Source organism: Pithys albifrons, chromosome 3 (assembly GCF_047495875.1).
Source record: "Pithys albifrons albifrons isolate INPA30051 chromosome 3, PitAlb_v1, whole genome shotgun sequence".
NCBI lineage: Eukaryota > Metazoa > Chordata > Aves > Passeriformes > Thamnophilidae > Pithys > Pithys albifrons.
Window position 1 is genome coordinate 82,687,869 of NC_092460.1, and position 14,940 is coordinate 82,702,808.

The window sequence follows — 14,940 nt, forward strand, 5'->3', positions numbered from 1 at the left end:
CTCCAGTCCCTTAATTGTCTTCATGGCCCATCACTGAACTTGTTCCAGTATGTCCATGCCTCTCTTGTACATGTGAGTCCGTTAGTGGGCACTCCAGATATATCTCACCAGTACAGCGTCAAAGAGAAGAATCATTTCCCTTGACCTGTCAGCAATGCTCTGCCTAACAGAGCTCAGAAGGCTGTTGCTGCTCTTGTTATTATCTCTGACCTTTTTGATACCCTTTCCTAATGTCTTCAGAGCTTTGCCCAGACACTCTCCCATTAAGTTTCTTTGCTTCCTCATATCCACTTTTGCCTCAGTTGCCTTTCTATTTCCTTACTCCTCCCGCTTTTGTATTTCTGTGAAGTGTAACATGGAACACCCAGTTCAAGGAGAAATGGTCAAAGTGTACTTTTTTGTTGATTTTGGCTCAAGGATTTTATTTAAGAACCACACAGTGTTACTTCATCAATCTTCTCGTCCCCCTGCTCTGCATGTACTGGAACTTGGAAAGAGGCCCACATGAGCTGTGTATGACAACCCAACTCAGTGCCTACAGAAGAGGAATTTCATGCCAAGCTCAGTCTGCCTCACATGCAATTTTAAGGACATTGGAGTCATTACACTGTTACATTGATGCCAACATGAATCAGTCAAATAGTCACATTTTATATAAAGTAAAATTCAATTAAATCTTCACCAAAATAACCAGAATAGTATTGTGTTGCAGCTGACAGCATGCAATGTTCATGAATAATGTTATAAATGTTATGAAACAGCTAAATATTATACTTAAAAATAGTGCCTATAGATATGTACTTAGTTTTGTTATTTTTCATTTCCCCCACTACTCCTAAACCTTCATTTTCATGTTTTCTTAAATTTATCTCTGAGAGCTAAAGCTAGACTATTTTTATTTTGAAATTATAGACTCTATTGTATTCAAGTAGCTGCAGTGTCCAGTCTTTCAAAGGGACTCTGACTATAAGGTTTGGCAATTTTGCCACAAGACTTTATTTCTTTGCATATTCTGACAGGCTGAAAGCATAGCATAAACCCAGTACTTATTAAATCTCTACTTGCCCCTGTTTCTTTTTCTATATTGTCTTCCTGAACAGATACTTTGCTGTCCTTAACCTTGTCCATGTTACAATAAGAGTAGAATTGTGGCATGCATTTTTCTGTCCACTCCAATGCAGATCCAACATGAATAAGAGAAATAGAAATAATTTGTTTTTCTTAACCATCCAGGCTAGTAGCAGTGAAACACTTTAGAAATGTTCAGAAATGTCAGTTGCTTCATTTGACCCTCCTTCTGACAGGAACTCCATATGAAAGTATGAATCTCTTGTGGATATGAGTAATTTTGTGAAATGAGTGACTTGGTGTTCTGACTGCATCAGTGTTCCACAAAGCTATTTGCCACCTAATGGTAATCTACTTCATTGAGAGTTAGGTGCCCAAACATTTTCTTTTAATCTGATTCGGCATTTTCTCCCACTGTGTTTGTTCCTTCACTGGTGAAGTACAAACTCTCAACTACTTTTACAATTTTTAAGATAGCTCCTATTGCAAACATTATGCCACTGTTCTGTAAGAAATAACAATGACCCTAATGGTTTCAAGATATTTAACAGCAGATGCCTGGAAAAGGTTAAGAAGATTTAACTGCAGAGACTCTGGAAAATCATTATTCTGTATGTTTTCTAACCAATAGAGACTCTGATCATGTTTTCCTGGTTCCCAGGATTTGCATTGAGCACTGAACAGGGGGAAAAGGTGACTAAAGCAACACTCTTATACACACACACACACACACACACACACACACACACACACACACACACACACACACACAAATAGAAAGAGAAGGATCTTTTGTCACTTGGCAAATTGAACACTGAAGTGTGGTCACTGGGGCAAAGTGAGCTCTTGAGAAAAATCAATACCATTTACTTCCCAGGGTTTTCTCTTCTTTATCATTCTCTAGTCTCCAATGGCAGCCAAAATTCAAGTCTGTGCTGGCTCTTCACTATGAGGAATACTCAGACAAAAAAGAAAATGTTGACATTTCTTCTGTTTAACCTGACAAATCATCCTTCAAACTGTAGTCAAATAATGAAAATCACAGAATGACCAGTGAAAGCTCGAGACAGTGCATGATCTCACCTATACAATTAAGAGGAATAACAGTCCCCTGTCCCTTTTTTTTTCACTCTAAAGCAAACATCCTACAAGTTCTCTAAGAAATTAGCTTGTAGAAGTTTTATTCAGACTCTGCTGCTTTTAAAGACTTATATTTTCTTTTCATGTCTTGCAAATCAAAATCCACTGGGAGAATCCTAAAGCAGTAAATTCAGGAAAACATAAAGTTCAAGATTAAAAAAAAATCAATGTCCTGATTTTAATGTTTTAATGTTCTGAGGAATCTCTATGCACATAGATTCTCCTTGTAATAATTTATATCTAAATCATGTTATTGATCATAGGATTCTCAAAATTATTCTAAAGATATCTGGAGCTTGACTTTGGGAATGATTACTTCCCTATGCAGAAAGATAAAGGAAACATCTTCTGAGTAGGTTACTTGAGCATTGAGGCTATGCATGTATAATAAAGAGGATTCTAGTATATGTTTATTCCCTCAATCCATCCTGTGCTGAGGAGCAAACAGAGAGGAGAAGGGACAAAGATCAACAGAACCAGTAATCCTGCCTATGATACATTAGCCATAAGCTCTGAAATGGTAATTTGAAGTGGTTTGAAATATCTGCAGCATATGAGAAGACATGGCATGAGCCAGATTCTCTTTTCTGACCAATACAGAGTCTGATTTGCAATTTGATCTGTGAGAATAATTTCATAATAGACTTACAGCAGAATGTATTTTTGACCCAATCAGGTTCCACATTCTCTCTTTCCCAAAGTTATATTACTGTAATAATACTATTAGAATTCTGTTATTATTAAATCCCCCTAGAATTAGTTTAAGAATTTTTAGTAAACCAGAAAAATATAACGTATAACTGAGTACATGTCGCTTTACAGGTTTTTAATTTTTAAAGTCTCCAGCCTGAGCAGACACTGCTGTGATGTCACAGAACAACCTGTATTTTCCACTGGAGGCAGCTTATGCAATTCCATGAAAATAGGATATTTTTGCAGTACCTTATATACTCTAAAAAAGATATTTCTTGGGAAATCTAAATAAGGGAACTTGTTCTAAAAGCCCATTAATTGATTATGTAGGATCTTTATAGGGATTATAAAAATGTAAAACCAGAATTGACTTTTGCTTGTAGTTGCCTCTGCTTTGATTTATTATTTCCTTTGTGACATATTAAAATTATTTCATTCTATTTCTTTCTGTTATATTCACAACTGCCTTTATTCATAGAATGGAAAACTGGCATGTTGGAGGTCTCATGCTTGGGATCAAAAGATGTGTTCAAATAAATTCCCTTGTATTGCTAACTATGTAGTGTGGGAATGGAAAGAACAAGCTCTGATTGTGGACTTCAGAGAAGGACAGAACTGGGAGACACCTTGAATTCTACTAGCCACAAACATAAGAGACATGTTGAAGTTTTAAAATTATGCGTTTTACTTGTACCAGGTTCTAGTTCAGAAAGTTTCTGTATCCCCTCTCTCTGTGTTATCACCTTCCTGCAGTGCTGTCACCCACCCTTCCCCTCTGTTTCCAGGAGGCATTGTTCACTGGGTAACTCATCACAGTGATTAGGCACAGGTATCGTCTTCCCCCGGGACCGTGACAGTTCTGACCCAACCCTGCACAGCAGTGGCTGCAGGAACATGCCCGAGCTTGCCTTCACCAACCCAGAACGGGTCGGGGGTGAGCCCAGTGGTCCAAGCCAGGGCAGTCCCGTGTTCGGGATCCTCCTGCCTTGTGTAGCCATGGCAGACCGTGGCTGCATGGCTACAACACTTGCCACCTCCTGCCTCTGTCCTAGCCCTATTGGCTATCTCACCCATCTGTCTTCAATCTCTGTTTTTTTATTGGTTTTTGTCCTCCATTTTCCCTATTGGCTAGCCAAGGCACCTATGTCATTCCCCTTCCAGAGCCCCTTATCCAATCCTGTCCCAGCTCTAGCACCTTCCCTTCAGAACCCCATAAAATTTTGTGATTTTCACAATGAATAGTTTTTGCCCCTCACCTCTGGACTGAAAAGATCTGTGTCTCAGCACTCCCCGGCTTGGAGGACAGGTGGGAACCGTTTCACTTCCCCCAATATCATATTACTGGAGATCAGTTTTGTTTGTGAAACTGAAGAGGCTGAATGAGGAAGTGGGTCATGTAGATATAGTCCACAAAGTGTCACTAAAAGAGTCATTTCTCCTTGAACCCATCTACAGTGAGGAATAAGCCACAGAGCTGCCTGTGAAAAAAGAAAGAGTAAACCCTTCAGTCTCAAGAATATAATTTTTATTATAAAGAACAATGGAAAAACAACAACAAAAATTTTGCTGATGACACCAATTGGAAGAGAGCGTCAACCTGCTGGAAGGCAGGAGGGCTCTGCAGAGGGATCTGAATAGACTTGAGAGATGGGCTGATTTCAGTGGGATGAAGTCCGCTATGGCCAAGTGCTGGGTCCTGCACTTTGGCCACAACAACCCCATGCAGCGCTACAGGCTGGGGACAGAGTGGCTGGAGAGCAGCCAGGCAGAAAGGGACCTGGGGATACTAATTGACAGGAAGCTCAACATGAGCCAGCAATGTGCCCAGGTGGCCAAGAAGGCCAATGGGATCCTGTCCTGTATCAAAAAATAGTTGGCCAGCAGGACTAGGGAAGCGATCCTTCTTCTGTACTCTGCATTGGTGAGGCCACACCTTGAGTACTGTGTTCAGTTCTGGGCCCCTCAGTTCAGGGAAGATATTGAGGTGCTGGAGCGGGTCCAGAGAAGAGCAACAAAGCTGGAGAACGGACTGGAGCATAAGTCCTATGGGGAGAGGCTGAGGGAGTTGGGGTTGTTTAGCCTGGAGAAGAGGAGGCTCAGAGGTGACCTCATCACTGTCTGTAACTACCTGAAGGGAAGTTATAGCCAGGTGGGGGTTGGTCTCTTCTCCCAGACGCTCAGCAATAGGACAAGGGGGCACGGGCTTAAGCTCTGCCAGGGGAAATTTAAGTTGGATATCAGGAAAAAATTCATTCCAGAGAGAGTAATCAGGCATTGGAATGGGCTGCCCAGGGAGGTGGTGGATTCCCCATCCCTGGAGGTTTTTAAACTGAGATTGGACGTGGCACTGAGTGCCATGATCTAGCAAATGGACTGGAGTTGGACCAAGGGTTGGACTTGATGATCTTGGAGGTCTTTTCCAACTCAATTGATTCTATGATTCTATGAAAAAGGAAAAGAAAATGAACCCACTCATATTTTCAAAATGAGTCCTAAATACCTCTAATATAAAATACAATTGATGTGAATTGTAAATAATATCGTACAATCTTGCGATTATAATTTGGGGAGTGAAGTGGAAAAGGCACAACATTAATGGCCCATTTTTTCAGTTACTGGATTTGCAATACTGAATGCTAAGACAAAAGACCAAAATGTTCATTAGATAAGTTTTACACAGTGTGAATGCATGAGGAGAAGCATACTTCTCCTTCAGAAAAGACATAAAAAAAGTTTAATATTTTTTTGGACAGGGCTATGAAATTTAAAAGTAGGAATCTGGTCAAACTGGTGCAGGTTTTCCACATACACAGGCAAGTTACAGGTGGGGAGTTTTCCCTGGATTTAAAATACTCTGCTGAGGAAAGAACAAATTCTTGGACTTCGAAATTCTCTACTGATATTCTAACAATATCATTATAGGTAAATTATGACTAAAAATCAACTAAAACAACTGAAACGAAAATTACTCAAATAATTTTGTCCAAGAATAAAACCATAGTTCAGAAGGTCAAGAATAGATGTTTCCAATCTCTATAAAGAGAGTTCAGGATAGCTATTTCACTTATAGACATCAACCTATTCCCATCTAGAGTCTCATGAACTACACACTGTATTTTTAGTAATAATACTTGCAACTATATGTACTAATAGAAAAAAAAGTAATTTCGACAGACTCATCTGCTCCTAATGTAGTATACTTTCTTGTTCAGCCAATTAAGTGTTAACTTCTTTTGCTCAGGAGATTTTTTGAATAGTCATACTCAGGTTTAATTCACAGCTTTCTATAGTGTGTTCTTATATTTGTTTGGAGGAGCACAATGTTATCTCAGGATAATACAATAGGAAGAAGGAAGTCATGCTTTGTATTTCTATTCTGCAGCAAGACTGTACTAGAACAGTTCAGTGGTGGAAACTGAGACACCCAACAGAAGAACAATTGGTTGTGATAGGACATGGGAAGAACTGTTTGTCAAACAAGGAAAAGATTGAAAGGAGGAGCTATATAAAGGGAAGTGGAAGAGCGATAATTATAGAAATTATATTCCAGCAAGTAGAATAGTGAGTTACAAAAAGCAAGGTCAAAGGTGGTAGATGATATTTGTGAAGAGGCTTGGAGACAGATCAGGAGAATTGGACATGAATGGCACATATGTCAAGAGGCATAAGTGATCTAAGATAAAAGAATTAATTTACACTTAGAAAAGTATGTAACTTAATTCATATGTAGTTTTAGGTTGCTTTTTTGTAAGGTCACATAAAATGTTATTATCAGACAGATGGTTTCTTATTTCCATGAAAGACGTTATTTCAGGAGGGTAGCACATTGTTCCTCATTAAAAGAGACATTTCCCTGTAATGAGAAACATGTTTTTCATATAAGGACTCTGTGGGAAGGTTTAACAAACATTAGCTAATGTTCAATAAACCCAGCAATTGTAGAAGGGAATACATATGACACGTACCTTGTAGGTCAGCAAATGTGGAGCTGCTTTTGCTGTTTCTGGTAACAGGTCACAGACTGTGCTAAACTCACAGCACAAAATTCAAGTCCTGTTAGACTCTGTCAGGGCTTCTTTTGGCCTGTCTAGAAATTTGTTTCACCATGTAACAGCACTATCTAATACCCAGGGAGCTGTTTTTTGTGTTATTCAGGCTTTTCCTTTGCTTTGCACGATGGCACAGTGTAACACTTTTTTATATGTATGTATATTTCTAACTAACAGATACTAATATCAAGTGGCCTTGCTATGCAGAATGAACTGTCTTTGAACCCAGAATAAAATGGAGCTGTGATGGTGTCCTGGCTTTAGGATAGGCCTAAATTTAGGCTTTGATTTTTAGAGCAGGCATTGGATTATCAGCTGACTCGAGCTGGGTCAGGCCAGCTCACAGCTGACTTCTAGTGGTTAATGATATTCCATACCATATTCTGACATCATCTCAGTATAAATACAGTATAGGGAGGTGCCTAGCTCTGTTTCCATCATGGGAAAGGTAGAGACAGGACATGCAACTGCTGCCCTGCTGCTACTTCACATTTTGTTTTAGTTTGTGGAAGTAAACATTTTATTATTATTCTCTTCCTTTTCATTGCTGGGTGTCTATTGGGAAGATACTTTTGGGGTGTATTTGTGGGCTGGGGTGGTAGAATCTGTATTACTGGGTGGGCAACTTGGTGTGGAATTATTTGTTGTTTCTTCCTACCTTTGCATATATTGCATTTGGCTTTTAATTTTCCCTCTTCTGTGTAAATATATAAACCTGTTTTAAGTTTTAGTGTTTTTTCTCCTTTCCCTTTTCCCTTGGACTGGGAGGCAGGGGAAGCTCTGACTCTGTGTTTGAATACTTGGCATTTTGCCAGCTCAACTGAACACAGGTGGGTAAGGGAGAAAAGTGATGGGGTGATGGCATTGAAGCACAGGCACAGATTGATATTGTAGGCCCACAGCCGTAAACAATTCATCAGTGGTCAGTTATTGGTCATCAAAAGCATGAACTCAGGGACTAGGTATAAGTAGCTTTAAAGATAACAAAGAGAACAAAATACAAATATACAATAAAATTAAAACACATCTTATAAAGTTGTATGTAAAATAAATTTACAGACAAAAAGAAAAAAAAGAAATAAGAACAACATGTAGAGCAGATCAACGGACAGAAGAAAGTGACTCCAAGCAGATCCTAAAGAGAAGGAAATCCCCAACATCAGCATCACATTCCTCCACACAAAGATAGACTGCTAAACATGTAGTTTTTCTCCTGAATGAAGCTATTTGCCGTACAAGAATGAGCATAACATCTGAGACATGTAGAGACTAGAAAATATGTGTACACATCATTTTAACTATATAAACGATACATAAAATTTTAACTATCTTAGTATCCTTATAGCTGGTCTAAGAACAATTTTTTTGTATTAGACTGATAATACTTTAGTTATACTAACTAAAGTATATTGCTTTTTATATATATGGTGTGCTTGTTTTGGGCATAATATTTTTCAGTACAACAAACTGAGGGCAATACAAACAGTTCATTTTCTAACCTGGTTACAATACATTGGTAGCAGATCATAACCTTTGCCAGTAGTTCTACTCTGTACAATGTCATACAGCCCACAGTGTTATTCAGTTGATTAAAGAAATCTAATATTTTCTGATTTTATGTAAATCTCAAATTTTGATTGATTTTATAATGGTTAATCATTTACTTAATAATTATTTTAAACCATTGCTTCTGTTCAGGAAAACCTAAATAAAGACATGTTTTCTATTTATTTTTACAAATAAAGCCACTTAGAATATTTCTATAGTAGTTAGAAGGCTTATATTCCAATGACAGTAACCAAGGAAAATGTTTACACTAGATGGACAAATTAGCTTAATGGCAAGAGATGGACAAGGCTTTTCTCACTTTCTATGTTCTCCTATTGACATTATTCATTTGTAAAAAGTGTGTTATGGAGTATAGTGATATGATATAGTGGCTTATGAAATAAGAAGTGCCATAGAAAAGGTGGAGAAGAAGTCATTATTTGTTATTTCTTACAATACAGAATCTCAGGACTCTTCTCAAATTTCATGTTTCAGTGTATAATTAAATTGTGGTACTCATTTGAACATAGCTTAGAAGGAAAAAGATAACATTTTATATCAGTTATAAAAACCATTGGACTAACTAATTGGGAAAAAAATCCATCAAGGACTCTCAAATTCTAAAATACCATTTCTTACTCGTTAAAGTACTTGTAATACACATTAAGAGCAGAAAGCATTGGAGTATATTTTCAAAACAGAATAATAAAATCATTGTATATTTGCTCCATTCTTCTTGAGTTTGGCCTCTAGTGTTATGAGACATAGCTGCTTTGCTAAATAGCTCTTCCGTTTAACTCACCTTATGATTTACTGTAAAACAAGATTACTTTGAAAATATCAAGGGTTGTGCTTGCATTCCCCAACACATTGTGTTTATCAGACTGTCATGTGAAAAGGAGGGGCAGAAATGCAAATTTCTTTTCCCACCTGTATTAATATAAAGTTATTAACTATAAGCATCCCTGGAACAATCAAAGCTTTATGAACCCAACACCGCCTGCCTGATACTGGACAGAACACAGGCTGGAAAGATTTTTGACCTTCCTGTGTGGACCATACCGTAGCCAGGGAGAACTTATTAGCTATAAGTGTCCCAGAACATCGAAGTCTTGTGAACCCAGCACTGCCTGCCTGACACTGGGCAGCACACAGGCCGGAAGGGTCTTCAGTACTCTTCTGTGAGAACCACACTTAGTAGCCAGAAAAGAATTTTCCCTATAATAGCTCCTGAAATAACTTTTATTAATACAAGTATATGACAGTTGTGGCTTTTGTGTTGCTGGTGATAACATTTAGCTGCATGATTGTATTTAATTGTTTAAAAACCCCAAAAGAAACCAGCACAGAACACGTTCTACAGAGACAAGTGCACCAAACATAAGTTTCAATACAGTGGCATACTCCCCCCATGACAGACTTAACAAACAATAGAAAACTACTAATGAAAAACACAACAACCTAAAGCACAAATCTAGAATGCTTCTCGGTAACACAGACCAACAAAATGACTGCACACCACCTTCTCTGTAACACAAAGCAAAAGGAAAGAATATAGATATTTTCCATTATCACAGATGGTAAAAAAAAAAACTACACACATTAAAGGAACACAGCAACTAATATAAAGTAAGATATATACCTAGTAAGTTATGAGGTGTAAGGCAAGTTATTATTATTAGTATTAAAGTAGCAAAACACAGTTAGCAAATAAGGTGCCTTTAGAGTAAAGTTATAGCCAAGTGAAATTAGTATCAAAGAAGATGTAAGGTTGAAGTGAAAGCGTATTATGAGGGTATAAGGTACTTTATAAGGTATAATGTAGCAGGCGTAGTATATCAGATAGAATGTATAAAGTAATAGGTGTTGTAAGAGAGTAAAGTATAAGATATGGAACATAAAGTGTAGAGAGTACATCATCTTCTCACCCCTACATTGTCCGAAGAGGTGGGAGGAGACAGGGCAGCTGCTTTCAGTTACCCCTGCAGAGACAATGGCATTACTCCCCCAATTCTTGCTCACGCCCAATCGCTTTTATACCTTTTTTTTTTCTCTTAGGTGGTTTGAGTGGCTTTAGTCAATAATTGTTCTGGGGTTGATAGACAGATGACCGTGACATAGGCCTGAGGATTGACTTCTGTTCCCAGAAGATTTCACAAAGGAGGGCCATGTCATCTCCACAACACTCCACCCTTTGTTAATCTTATCAGTCTGGCTTTAGCACCTTTGGAAAGCTGCTGGGATATCTTTGTCCTCTGACAATGGTTCTGGGAGCACTCCTTCAGGGGGCTAATTATTAATTATATGGGATGGTGTCTAAAAAAGTTAAGCTCCTAGAAATTTGATAAAGTTAAGTAACTCTACTAGTAGCTCAAATGAAGAAGTTGCTTTGAGAACTTCCTCTTTATTAGAATTTACTAGGCAGCAAGAGGTACTCGATTTTTCAAATGCTGAAAAAGTTTTGTTCAGTTCCTGATTTATTTACCAGAGGACCCAACCAAACAGATAAAGGCAGGTTTTACCAGTTCCACTGTTTCTAGAAGTGTTTCTCCTTGCCTCAGTTGAATCTCTCAAACCTGTATTGTCTCTCCTCTACCATTTTCTGCTCTCCAGTATTCCAGGGTGTTGATTCAAGTTTTCATGGCAATCTTTGGTTTTCTTGACCCCATTTAAAAACTGCAGCACTTCAAGCCTTGTAGAGCTTCCTTTTCAGCCACTGAAAAAGAAAGCAAAGAAGTAACTATCAAGAATAAAATTTTCCCCTCCATTTTTGGAAAACAAGATAAACAATGTATTGGAGCAGCAAACAACATAGTTTTGTTGAGCAGTGCATTGGTTCTTACTACTCCAAATGTTTCATAATCTTACAGGCGATTTTCAGTCATCATTTTGCAAAGATATTTTTGTTATTCTGTTTTTAATTAAATGATTTTACCAGTGTAGGAAAACTCCCACCAACCCATGAGTCCCTGTTCATTCAAATTGTTCATATACCTACTTCTATTGGATTAGTTTGTGAACAGTACTCTTAAGTGAAACCTTTTCATACTTACATGCTATGTTTTTGTTTGTTTTTGAAATAAAATATTTTTCTCCCCAGGTTAGGCCAGTGGAACATCTGATGAGGCCAAAAATTGTTGTTTACACCTTAAGCATTCAGTTCCTCTTAAGTGATGGGAAAGTCTCTCAGAGCATTCTATGTGGCTTCCAGGGCTGTGAGTCCCTTGACCTTAAGCATCTTCCTCTAACTTGGGATTGAAATCTTTCAATTTAATTAGTTATCCTATGGATATTTCTCTATAACCTCTTTTTTGCTAAATCCCTCCTGACATCTACAAACAAAACCTCACTGCCTTGGAATGAACCAGAACTGATTCCCTGTAACTGATCTCACCAATAAGCTTGTTGCTAACAAAGGCCTTTAGATCTGACAGCGGGTCTGTGCCATGGGGCCTGAGGGTAAGTGCTGTTCCCAGGTCAGAGTCCTCTGCAGTGCGCAGATGCTTCAACCAGCACTGTCTGTTTAATTAATTTCAGTCTACTTCACCTATTTAAGCTTTTCACTTGCCTGCTGTTTTCCCTATCAATAAATATAAGTAACAGATTATAAAAAGAGAAATTCTGTATAGAGCAGGATGAATAATTTATGCCAACATGATTAATTTCTTTCTGTCATTAAACTTGAAGATTTGCATGCACCACATAAAAAAATTATTTGAGTATATTGTATTCCTCATAGTGATGAAGTGTTCATATATGAGCAATGCATATGTTTGTAAATATAAAATATGTTAGAATGTATTTCTCTGTATACAGACAGCCCTGTAAATATAAAAAATGTTAGGATATACTCATCTATATACATACAGCTCTTATCACCAATAGTTAGAATTTTTCCTAATTTAATTTACGCATGTTAAAAAAACTCAGCTTTATCAGAATTTGTTAAAATTTGTTTGTATTAGAAATATTTCTCGTTTCAGGTAGACCTGGAAATCCATTTTGTTAAAATGCTACATAAGTAAGTAAGCCTATTAAACTGTGTTGGTGGGGCTGTACTGACCTAACTGTACCAGCAAAGCATTTTAGTGCAAATCCCAATCTTATACAAACAAAGTATGTTTTTCTAGGAGAGTTGAGCTACCTTTTCCAAATTCATACTAGTATTAGGTCTACATGACATTCCTATAAGAAAAACTATAGTTTTAAAACTATGACAGAACAGGAATATAGCAACTTGTCACCATTGGAAAAGGTCTTGAACCTATCAGCTCCTTGTCCTTGGATGAGTTTTCCCATCATCAGGGAAAACAATCTGGTCTTGTTAGCTGTCAAAGAGCTAATTAAACTCAGAAACTGGTTAGTTTTATGCCTGCTTAGTTAAATAGTCTAAAGAGACAGGGAATAGCACTACAGCTGGCACAAGAGAGGAGAGGAATCTGTAGGACCACACATAGCGACAGAAGCAGGGAGACCAAAGCAAGAAGGCACAGGAGAGTAAGACTGTTCTTTCTCAATGTAGTGGATGATGAGATCTACACAGCTACATGTGGAAGGACAGCTCAGTTACTTTGAATGATCATAGCCCAGAAAGTGGATACAGGAGATATAGCAGAGCATTGAAGAGTGACAGTGTCCAGAAGACATGGTGACAGTAATTAGGTGAAGCGACATTGGCCATTTTTCAATAATCCCTTTTTGCTTTACTTTTTTACTTTTTGTTTGCTTTCAAAAATGCAAATATATTTAATAGAGTTATGATAGCCTATTTTTGGAGAAAATTATGCTGCTTCTTTTGTTGTGGAACTTGCAGTCACTAGTCTCATCAACAGTCTTCTGAATGTAACGAAAGAGTGTAAAAAAAGACAACAGGAAAAGTGATTGTGCTACTAAAATATCAAAGTATGGGGAGTTATAAGAAAACTGCTTTCCATTATTCCTTACAGTGTTGCAAGATGTGGGAAAGCAATGCAGCTTTCTGTGAGTATCAGCTTTCTGTGTTAGAAGAGTGATGTTCCTTGAGTATGAAGTGAGACAAAGCTCTTGAAAACGACACCCAAAGCCAAAGACAGGATGAAATTCTGAGTAAATGAATCTGTGACTAAGGGAGTATGACAGCCCTTTTTTTCCACTCAAGACACAAAACTTTCATGAGAGGAACACTTTTTGTAACTCAGAGTTAACTAAAGCAATTTTTTTCCTTGAAAAATCATATCCAATAAAACATGCATTTAGTAAGTGTGATGAAATTTGCTCTATAAATGGAGAAAAGCACATGTGAACAAGTGCACGCCCTTCTTTCACTGAAAACATTAGCAACCTCTTTCAGTTTTTACCTGCACTATAGAGAAAATTATTTTTAACCTTAAGGCCCAGAGATAAAAATCTGTAGTTTCTAAAAGTTAATAGCACCTTTTAGTAAGAAATGACTCCACAGTAAAAGTGCGACACATCTTAGGTATCTCAGTAAACAAAACAAAACAAAAAAGCCTAAAAATAAGCACTGACACTTAGCTCCAAACCAGCTTTTCTAAAACAATAGTCAGTTAAATGGCTAAATTTAATTTTCATTCAAAAACTTTTATTTTTAATTTTTAATTAACTTTCTTGTTAATATCTACCTATATTTCTAGCATGCATGGTTCATCCCATTCTCATTGCTTTTCACTGTTTGTAAGCCCAAGGCAGGTGACAAGCACTGCAGAAACAGCTTTCCAGAGCAAGCAAGCTGCTTTCCAGGAGCCATATTTTTTTCAGCTGTTGGCTATGTAAGAAACATTTTACTCTAATTTTTCAGAGCAACAGAAGAATCCCAATTATCCAAGTGTTTGAAAGAAAATGCAATAACATAATTTGTTATTTGCATATTCTAAATGAACCTACTGTCATGTTTCCATGAAATGTTCTTTCAAATTAATAAAACATCATAGCATGACAGGAACATTCATCTACAGTTGATAAGTAGTGATGAGATGACAAGAAGCAGTGAAATAGTTAAAAATGCTGACATTTAAATTAATCGTCAAAGATAACTCCTCCAATTAAGATGAGTGGAGGATGTCTACAAATATGTTAGTGCTATTGTTTCAAACTTTGTGGTTCTCCACAAAGACAAAAGTACATGCGTTTACATTAATAAGCCGATCTTTTAATCTAAATATAATTAAAATGAATAACCAAGCTTTGAGTCTTTGAATACTGCATGAGGAAAAGTTTTAAGAACAATTTTTCCAGTAACAGATTTCTACAGTCCAGTAAAACATTTTGCCATTAAAATTTCAGCTACTCCACCATATATATGACTCTTGAGAGGCTTATTATTTGAATAAATACAATATTTCAACTAGAGAAAAGTAAGCTCCTAGAATAAGACATAGAGAATGCTGTTTCAGTTCTTCACAATGAAACTTCTGCAGTACAGTCTGCACGTGACTCTCTCAAG